Genomic DNA, 9381 nt, shown 5'->3' on the forward strand with positions numbered 1-9381 from the left:
TATACTCCATTATTCACAACAAGCCAGGTCGCTGTGCCATATGCTGTCCAGTCCTGCTAAAGCTAACCATGTGCCCATGTTGGCTGCTCACCAAAGCTGGTTAAAACATGCTCCTTTTTGCCTGCTATTTGTTTTGAAAGAACTGGAGACAGGGGCTTTGGGTCAGGCATTCCTGTCTGTTTTATCGCACAACTTTGCTCGCCCTCAGCAGCCCAAAGGCCAATTCAGTTGGAAAACCAGCGGTCCTGGTATGGTTTGCACCTGTGGTTCTTGTTGAAACCTGCCCTGCCCTGGGGCTGGTGCAGTTTGAGATAGGAGCAGAGCCTTAAACCTCTCTGTGGCCATGGGAAGTGAATTCAACCTGGAGTACAACTTTTAAGATGATTTCATGCCCTGCTTAGCAGGACACACAGCAAAGAACCATGCAGTATTTCTGAAACTAAACCTCTGCTTCACTGGCAACAGCTCTATTAGAGGCATCACAGCTACAGCAGGCATTGTACCTGCATATGGCTGTACAGGCTTCCTAAGGCATCCTCCAAACCAGTGCTCACCACTCCATGGCCCATGCAACTTGCTACAGCCTCTCCTTCAGCTGCTCCTGTTGCTGTGTTTTGTCTGAATGTTTGCTGACTTGTCATACCTTGTGATTACAGGTGCATAGCCCAGTCTAGGAAGAACATTTTTTGCTGCTTTTTTGAGTTTGCCAATCTTCCAATCCCTCTCTTACCCATTGTTTGCACTGTTTCTGTTCTTAGGGCACACTCTCTCTCTTCTTGCTGATTCCATTTTGCATTCCATCCTCCTTGCTGCTCCCACAGCTTTTTCTTCCCAACATCATGCAAGCTGATAGTAGAGGCAACTAAGTTCTCCCATTTCTGTACATGACTCTTGTTTCTTTCGGTGTGCTCTCTGCTGATTTTCTTCCCTTCCCTTCGGTGTCATTTTCCCTGTTTGTGTGACTTTTCATGATCCTATCACTGGAAAACGAGCAGCCCCTCTGGCCCTTTCTGGAGATGGGTTGGGTTTTTTAAAGCTTTCTGTTGCTAACTGCTACACTTTTCATTCAGTTCATACATTTGACAAGCAGAGCCATCCGAGATCAAATGAGATGTAGTTCAAAGCCAGTGTCCTGCCTGCAGTACTGGCCAGCAGCAGCTGGCTAGGGAAGAATGCAAAGACACAATGAACAGAAAGGGATCTTCCTGGCCATCATCAGTTTAGGGATCTCTTAAGAATTTCCACAAATTTCAGCTTTTCAGGTTTGTTGTCTCCCATGTGATTTCCTTTCAAAAGCCTTTCTGCATCTCCTTGGCTACTCTTATGGTGCTTTTTCGTTAAGGCTACGTACTTTCAAGAAATGAGCAAAAACTGTGGCGCATTCCCCTCACTGTGCTCCATGGGCGTACACCACCAGCCTGTGACTCCTCTAATTGTGCCGTTACAAGGATGCTCCAGCCCTGGGCCACCTACAAACTCCAGGGGCCGCTGAAGTGTGTGGCACCATAAGGATCCAACAGAAGATTTATCTGCCCAAACCTGTCCATGTGGTATCACTGTGAGGGTACATAAAAATCAGGGTGGCAGCCTCAGGCTGGGAACAGTGTGTCTCCCATTGCATGCACTAAAGGCAGGTGATGCTTAGATGTGTGCTGATGACATGAGATAATTTTGATTTAAAGCACATGAGATAATTTTAAGTGTATATCCAAATTTATGCATGAAACACAGTAGATGTACCCACTGTTTGTGATCCAATACAAGGGCTTGTACACTTCTTACTGGTGTAGGCAGAATCTGCTTGTCCCTTCTCATAATTTCCTGGGTTCCCATCACATCCTTAATGTATCTCAGTTTCTAAGGGTCCAGTCATTTGCAGAAATTATCATTTTAATGCCATGTATGATCATGAACTCTAGGCATGTCAGTGGCAGGCCATAATCTATTTTCACTATATGACCAGGGCTTGTCTTGCCACTAGCTTTTCCTCTTCAAGTTGGCATAAGCTTCTATAGATAGCTATAGAAGCTGATCTGTTCTTCTTTGCAGGCTTGACAGTCAAGGCAGCACAAGTGGCACAAAGGGGTCAACACCTAACTTTATTTTAGCCCTGCAGGGCTTTCACCTTCTGGGACTATTTTGATAGAGTGCTGGATAAGATTTCCAACAATCTCTTCACCCTCACCATGTGGTGGGGATGTTCTGGCATTCCACCACAGTTCTGCATTATAAACTGAGCAATAGCATCTCTCATTTCATGAGGTTTTCAAACTGAAAGATTGAAACACTCACTGCTTAACAGGGGTGTTGTTTCTAGATGCTATTAGAGCCCTGACAGCAATAATTAGCCTTAATTGCCCTGAGGGCACCAATTGGCCTTAATTGCCCTGAGAAGCACTGATCTGGGACCTTTGACCAGCACTGATCCTGTCTTCTGCTGTTCCTGATGGGATTCCTTGGATAGGGTCCTGCACTGACACATCACCTCACCTTGTCTGGCTGTCACTGAACTGCCACTGCTCTGCCCTGCTCAAGCACTGCGGGGCTGTGCTTTGCTGATGAAGGTGCTGTCCCACCTGTGTTGTGGCCACCCTCAGCTCCTTGCCCTCTCCTGCTGCTCCTGCACAGGTGTCCTGCTGGTACTCTCAGATGTGTCCTGTCTCGTCAACTCCATGTCAATAAAAGACAGTCAGTTCTCTGGTCCTTGTCAGGAGAAATGGCTAAGTGTTGCTGTGATCCCTCTGGAGAGACAAGGTGGTCATCATGCCTATAACCTTCAGGGAGATGCTGGAACCCAGATAAGCTTGCTTTAGGTGAAGTGCATACATTGATACTGAAATTCTTCATGCTGTTGTGGTTTTGCTCTCTACTTTCCTGAGGCATTGTTGTGTCTTCCTTTGAATCCTTCCTGAGAGTAGGAAGTATTTAACTGTTTTGATCACATAATAGGCTGCTGTTATTTGTACTTTTCAATAAGGACAGAACAATGCATTTCCTATGAATTGCATTTGCCTCATGCTGACCAATGCATGTCATCAGCATACGGATGTATTTTTCTCAGCTCATTTTCCTGCTTATCGTTTTGGTTGGTATTACATGACAGCTAGGTCTGCAGTCCAGCAGAAATCAAATTAGTCATTGATCTTAGAGCAGAGTAACTGCAATGGTAGCTGAATGGCTAGCAGTCTTCAGAGATGTGCCTTGCATGTGTGAATCTCCCTGGCTCTGTTATCACACCATATAAATTCTCTTCACTGGAAGTCTGTGTCAATAACTTTACCACTCCTTAGGCAGCTATGCCTTCCTTCTGCAGAAGATACCCTGCTGCAGGGAGAAATGGGGCTGTTTCTCCATCTTCCATCCCTATTCATGAACTTTGTTATCCTCCAGTCTCCTGAATTGTTTCTGTGGGGTATGCTGGATTCTGATTTATTAATTAGCTTTCCTGCTTCATGAAAATTATTGCCTTTGGCACAGGCACTGGTTCTGCTCTAGCAGCCATTGTTTTGGTGCTGTCTTTGGTCCAGTTTAGCAGCTCTTGCTGCTCCTTCCATAGGCCTAGCTCTGTGTCTGAACAAACTAGAGTCCTTGCAGTTCAGAGGTGGGGGCACTCGCAGGGATCTTTAATGAATGTTCATGCCAGACTTCTTGGTTGTTGCTCTAAGTATGTTTCTTCTATATTATATAAGCACAAACATGTTGTAGCATTCCCCAACAGCAGCTCTCATTTCCACAGGGTCACTGTACTCACCAAATACATTGTATGCTTCCTTACATTACAGGCGGGTGAGGGAATTGCATGGCAAGTGTATCTCACCACTTACCCCTTTCTCATCTCACTGGAGGAAAAGACTAACTTTTTTGTCCACGCACCCCTTGGCCAACTGTTAGTACCCAAACAGGGATATTTCTTCACAGGCTTGGGCACATAGCTTTGAGGCTGGAAATAAAAGCATCTCTGCACTGTTTTTACAAGTTTCTGTCTTTGTGTAGTCTCACCCCCTTTCTTCATAGGGATCTCACAGGATTGCAGGTTGTTATCATCTTCTATACTGCCACATGCTTGCTTGGCAAGAACCAGGAAGGGCTACATTTATGAAACAGAAGTCGTCTGCTTAGGAACGAAGATGTCTCCTTACTATGATACTGCAGCCAGCATTAAACTATATGCATGTAGACTGACATACAAGTTTCCCCAGTTCTTTGTTCCCATTTTAAGATTGTTACATTGACTGCTTCAAGGCTACACCAGAACACCAGTCATTTGTTGGATCCTCAAATGTTAACAAGGCCCAAGGAACTATGAGCCCTGAGCCTCAAACTAATACAGGCACAGGTTTCAAAGGCTGGAGCCTTCACTTTGTTTAGCAGTTATTTTGTCAGTGCCAAGCAGGTATGTGTGTAAATCCCTCCTGCTGGAGATAATGTCTTTGATCCCTGGTATCTAAACTACCCACCTGTGGAAGGAGTCAGCATCCCAGGTCTGTGTAATAGTGAATCACTGTTGCTCATTCCTTCCTTGCTCCCTGGACCCTCTCCAAGTTGGACCACTGGTTTTGGTGTATTTCCAGACAGAAACATGATGTTGGCAGCTTCTTGAAGACATCCTGGGCTCCAGAAACTGAAATCCTCAGCCTTTGCCCCCAGAGACAGCCCCTGAGGATGAATACCCTGGCATGTTTTATATAACAGGATCAGAAGAGGAACTTGCTGATTAACATGTCACAGAGATGTGCCCTGAAACCTCGTGGTCCCTTACCTGACCACAAATACTGCCCTTTTTGCCCAGCTGTAGGAAGCTTCATGCTTGGCTTTCCTTACTTACCCTTCTGACATGTTGTGCTTGGATGAGCAGCACCTCTGAAAGCTAGCAGGGCATTCTCTACATATGGCTCACCTCTTCCAGGCTGGGAAGAAAGAAATGTCTGTCCTGGCTGGTGTGACTTCAAGGTGACAATCCACACTCATGGAGCTGTCCTGCTTTGACAAGCACCATCCCGGGGTGCATGATCCAAGGAGCCAGTTGAGTCTCTCATACAGGTCGGTGCCATTGTTCAGGCATTCAGCACACTCCTTCCAACTGCTTAGCAAAATAAATGTGTTCAGAGGTGTAAATAATTTTGACAATTTAAGTGTTGTGTTAATACACTGATCAAAATGCTGAGAATTTTTAGGTCAGGGCGCATCTGTTCATCACAGCAATCTTGTTAAGAGGTAAACCCTCATAGCCTGTGAGATACTGAGGAAACATTGCAGGATTTCTGTTTGGCTGGATTTTTTTTTTTTCCCAGTATCAACTTGTGCTGGATCTTCACCACAGAAAGACTCCTGTCAGGGTCTTGAACACTAATCAGAGAGACCTCAGCAGAAGCAGCATTAAACCAAATGGGACCTAAAAGGCCAGAAGTGTCTCTGCACTGCTTCCCAGCATCAGCACTGATGAATGGCCAAGGCTAATAACCATTAATCAACCCTACTAAATGAATTCAAGGAGTTTAGACAAAGCTAAAAGGAGCAGAGCCACGGGGCCAACGTGTAGAGCTGCTGTCATTCATGCGAGGTTTGGGTCAGTTTCCTGCCTGTGCCACTGATTCATTAGCTAAATCTGGGCACCTCTGAGGCTAACAGGAGGTTTCCTGTTGTCTGCCAGGAGCTTAGCTTTGAGCTTTTATTCTCTCCTCTTCCCTGCTTCTGAAATAAGGGTAGTGCTGCTCACCAGGGATGCTCTCTTCAGGCTTGCACTACCTAGGGTGTAACAAAAAGCCAGATCTCCTGTGGCCATTAAACTTCTTGGGACATTAGCCCCACCGTCTGGGTACAATGTGTCTTGCTCACCATGAAATTTCTTTGGGAATAAACCCTTTTGAGTCGATGCACTTCAGTCCTAACAAAGCAGTACAATTTGCATTACACATCCGTTGTTTTAGAAAACAATGGATGAAATCTGGAGCTCTACACTTGGTTTTCACTCAGTCTGTCTTCTGTGGGAATATTGCCAGCCAAAGAACTGACTGAAGAAGCCCTGGTATTAACACTGTGTTTCCAGTGTTATTTGTCTGAGTAATATACTTCAGAGTATATTTATTAACCTGAGGTAAAGCCCAGGGAAATCTGTTGAAGTCTTTGCATTGACCACAAGTAGCTTTTAGATCACATCCAAAAATAAGGAAATATGCAGGTTCTTGAAAATCCAGGCATGTAGGCAAGAGGGATAATCTATTCCCTTTTGGGGGCTTGGGGGAATGGAGGCTGAGAGGTGAAACTGTCTGTCTGGTGCTGCTTGGATAATCTGAGATTGACGCTAGGTAAATAAGTATGTTTTAGGAAGTACTGGCTATGGGATGAGGATGTTCAGTTGACGTGAAATGGACTAAACTTTAAAGAGCAAATTAAAGACACTTCAAGAAACTTCAATTAAAAAAAAATAATCCCAAAGCTTCACATGGTTTTGGTATAGCATGAATTAAGGACCAACTTCTTTTAATTGAATCCAAAAAGCTCCCTTGACTATTCTCTCTTCCATTTCTACCTTCCCCCTCCTTTGGTGTCTGTAGCTGTTATGTTTTATTTACAGATAATTGGAAACAGAATATAAACTCTTTCAATAAGCCCAACTGGAACTCCAAAGAAATCAGCTATTAATGAGTTTACTTAAAGCAATCATGCTTAAAGGCAGTAATGATGGATGGATGGGGCAGCAGCAGGCATGTTCTGGCAGAAGGGATGAAAATCCACAGCTTCTCCTGGCTTAGGGAAAAGCTTGATCTCAACCCAAAACCTAGCAACCAACTTCCTCAGGTGATGCCTTTTCTGCATTGAATTGATCTGGCTTTAATCGCAGCTCTCAAAACTGACTTTCAAATAGCTGAAAATCTAGATCATTTGAATTATGGAGTGTGGTTCCTCTTTTTGTAATTGGCATATAGCTTAACCAGTGGTCAAGATGGGTCAGAATATGCCAGAGGAGAACACAGGGCTCTGCTCAGAATACTAAAATCAGAGCAGGTTTTGAACAAGGAGCTGTTCAGTTCTCTCTCTGATAATTTCTTCTCTGTTGCTGCATTCCCTGTCCCAGGAGCTTATCCATGCTAACTGATGGCTAGTTCTTGTCTTCTCCCCATGGCCAAATCCTGGAGTCCCATTTCTTGACTGTTTGTAATTCTAGCAGCACATGACTGACAAAGAAAGGACTCTCCATTTCCATTTTGACTTTCTCCTTTTTATTCTACATAGACATAAACACATTTGTTTTGTTTTTTTGTCACTTTTCTTCCTCTTTCTTTACTAGCAAATATTAAGTTTGAGCTGAAGTACATATGGCACATTTGATAAAGATGTTCTAAGTGGACAAATCACTTCCAACTATTTTCCACTCGCAAGGAGCAAAGGCAGTCTCCTGCCTGTATTCTTAACAAATCTCTCCTTGCTTTTATTGGCAATGCTTCTGTTTTTGGCAGCAACCTGTCAAGTTTGGAGCTGGCAATAATGTTTTTTTAGCATTCTCAGCTCAAATGCAGGCAACATGTTTTCTACAAAAACACCCTTCCTACTCTTCGTTAGTGCTTCCAACATTATTGTTCCTGGTACAGAAAGCAAACACTAGTAGCTTCCCCTCTCCCATCACTGTAACCTGGGCTAAACAGGGTTGAAGTGACAAAGTTTTCAGTTAGGAAAAAATATTCAGTGAAGTAACAAAAAGAAAAGGCCCCTGTAGAAAGCCCAGAATGTAGTCAGACACACAAGTGGCTGTCAAGGTTAAGAGTTGTAAACTGGCTTTGAATTAGCTGGTTGGTCCACACTGTGCCATGTGGAGATACTTGAATCAGAGTACTAGAAATGCTATGGTGTGTTAGCATCACTGCACCGTGCTCCATTATTGTCCCATGAGTCTTTTTCAGCTCAAAAAAATTAAATAAAATAAATCCTTAGAAACACATTACACAGGAAGCAAAACAAGACAAGCCCAATAAATCGGGTTGTTTTTTCTACTCAGTATAGAAGACATGCAAAATGCATCTGAATCATCAAATGAATCAGGATCCTCTTTCCTTGAGCAATGAGTTTGTCCTTACAATCCCTGTTTAAAACCCTTCTGGCTTCCTGTGCATTTCACAAATTATTTAAAATCCACATCCCTGTAGAGACCTTACTTTAGGCTCCTAGATCTCTGTTGTCCTACTGCCTGCCCTCCCTGGGTTTCCTGTCGTTGGTCCCCCTTGTGCAGGAAGGGTACCAGCTCAGGCCGTGCTGTGCTCTGGTCCTTCCTCACCAAATATCCTGTCTCTTTCTCTGTTCGCTGCATTCTCACTTTGCAACAAGATCAGGGATAGTGCAGCTTCACAGCTGCACATGGAAAAAGACTTCTTAGCATTTCCTTCTAGCACTGTTGCTGACTCCTTCAGTTATCTCATAAAGCTTAGGAAATCAGTTTAGCCTGTGGCCTCCATTTCCCTAAACCTCCTATCCTGATTCCCGAATTCTTGCTCCATCCTTAGGAGATCAGGTAATCTAGGATGGGATTCAGTTTCTGATAACCATACATACGGATCTTAAAAATAAACTATGAGGCAATGAGGAAGTTAATCTCTGCTGAGAAGTTTGGAGACCTTTCTGTAGCCCGCCCTGGGGTTAGGATGAATATCCCAGCCCCAATAGAGAGTAACACAGCTCTTCACACTTGTCTTTCCTTTATCCATTCTAATGGAGCCTCTGTCCCCTCAACACAATTCACTTCGGTGACTGCAATCATTAAAGGCATTGGAAATAGGGTCTGAGACTTATGCAAAGTCCTGCCTCAGGTGTCATGACCAATGAACCGATCACAGATGCCAACTCCTCTTAGAATGTCATCCCTGACTTTGTACCCGATGGCAGATCTGTCACTCACTAGCCAAACATGTCCATACAGCTGAAGCCTTTAGGTGCACTTGTACCCTCAAAACTCAATGGAGTTGCTGTCATCCTCCAACTGTTCAGTGGCCTAGATGAAATTAGTCAGAAGTCTAAGTGCGGCTGCTAATAAAGATACTGTCTTTCCACCTCAGAAAAAGCACCAGCTCCTTTTGCTACCAGATGTCCTCTTTGGCAGTTTGAGTCAACGAGGAGCGAAGTGATGAAGAATGAATGCAGTCTTCAAGTGGAGGCCTCAGGCCCCAAGTGGCAGCGGTGGAGACAGCAGAAGGGAAGTTCTCTATTGCTGCTGCCTGCTGGGGCTTAGAGTTGATGTCAGTTCCTACTTACGTTGCTTGTCACCAGAATCCACCAGAGACACTTGTGTGAACATTCTCATGTTCAGCAAACTTCCCCTGTTGTTTCCACACAGGTCTCCTGGAGTGCTGCTTGCAACCTTCACTGAGGGGTCTGTGGGTATGAAGGCTATGC

General features: G+C 44.3%; 1 long non-coding RNA gene across 2 annotated transcripts; it reads left to right on the forward strand.

Moving 5' to 3' along the window:
* The first annotated feature begins 2408 nt into the window (after window positions 1-2408).
* LOC121076909 lies at window positions 2409-9381 on the forward strand. Of its 2 annotated transcripts, XR_005823787.1 has the most exons (3): window positions 2409-2813; window positions 3737-3786; window positions 4015-9381. It is a non-coding gene; the product is annotated as an uncharacterized LOC121076909 (long non-coding RNA). The 2 variants fall into 2 exon arrangements; XR_005823788.1 differs by lacking the exon at window positions 3737-3786.

The sequence above is a fragment of the Cygnus olor genome, chromosome 1 (genome assembly GCF_009769625.2).
Source record: "Cygnus olor isolate bCygOlo1 chromosome 1, bCygOlo1.pri.v2, whole genome shotgun sequence".
Classification (NCBI taxonomy): domain Eukaryota; kingdom Metazoa; phylum Chordata; class Aves; order Anseriformes; family Anatidae; genus Cygnus; species Cygnus olor.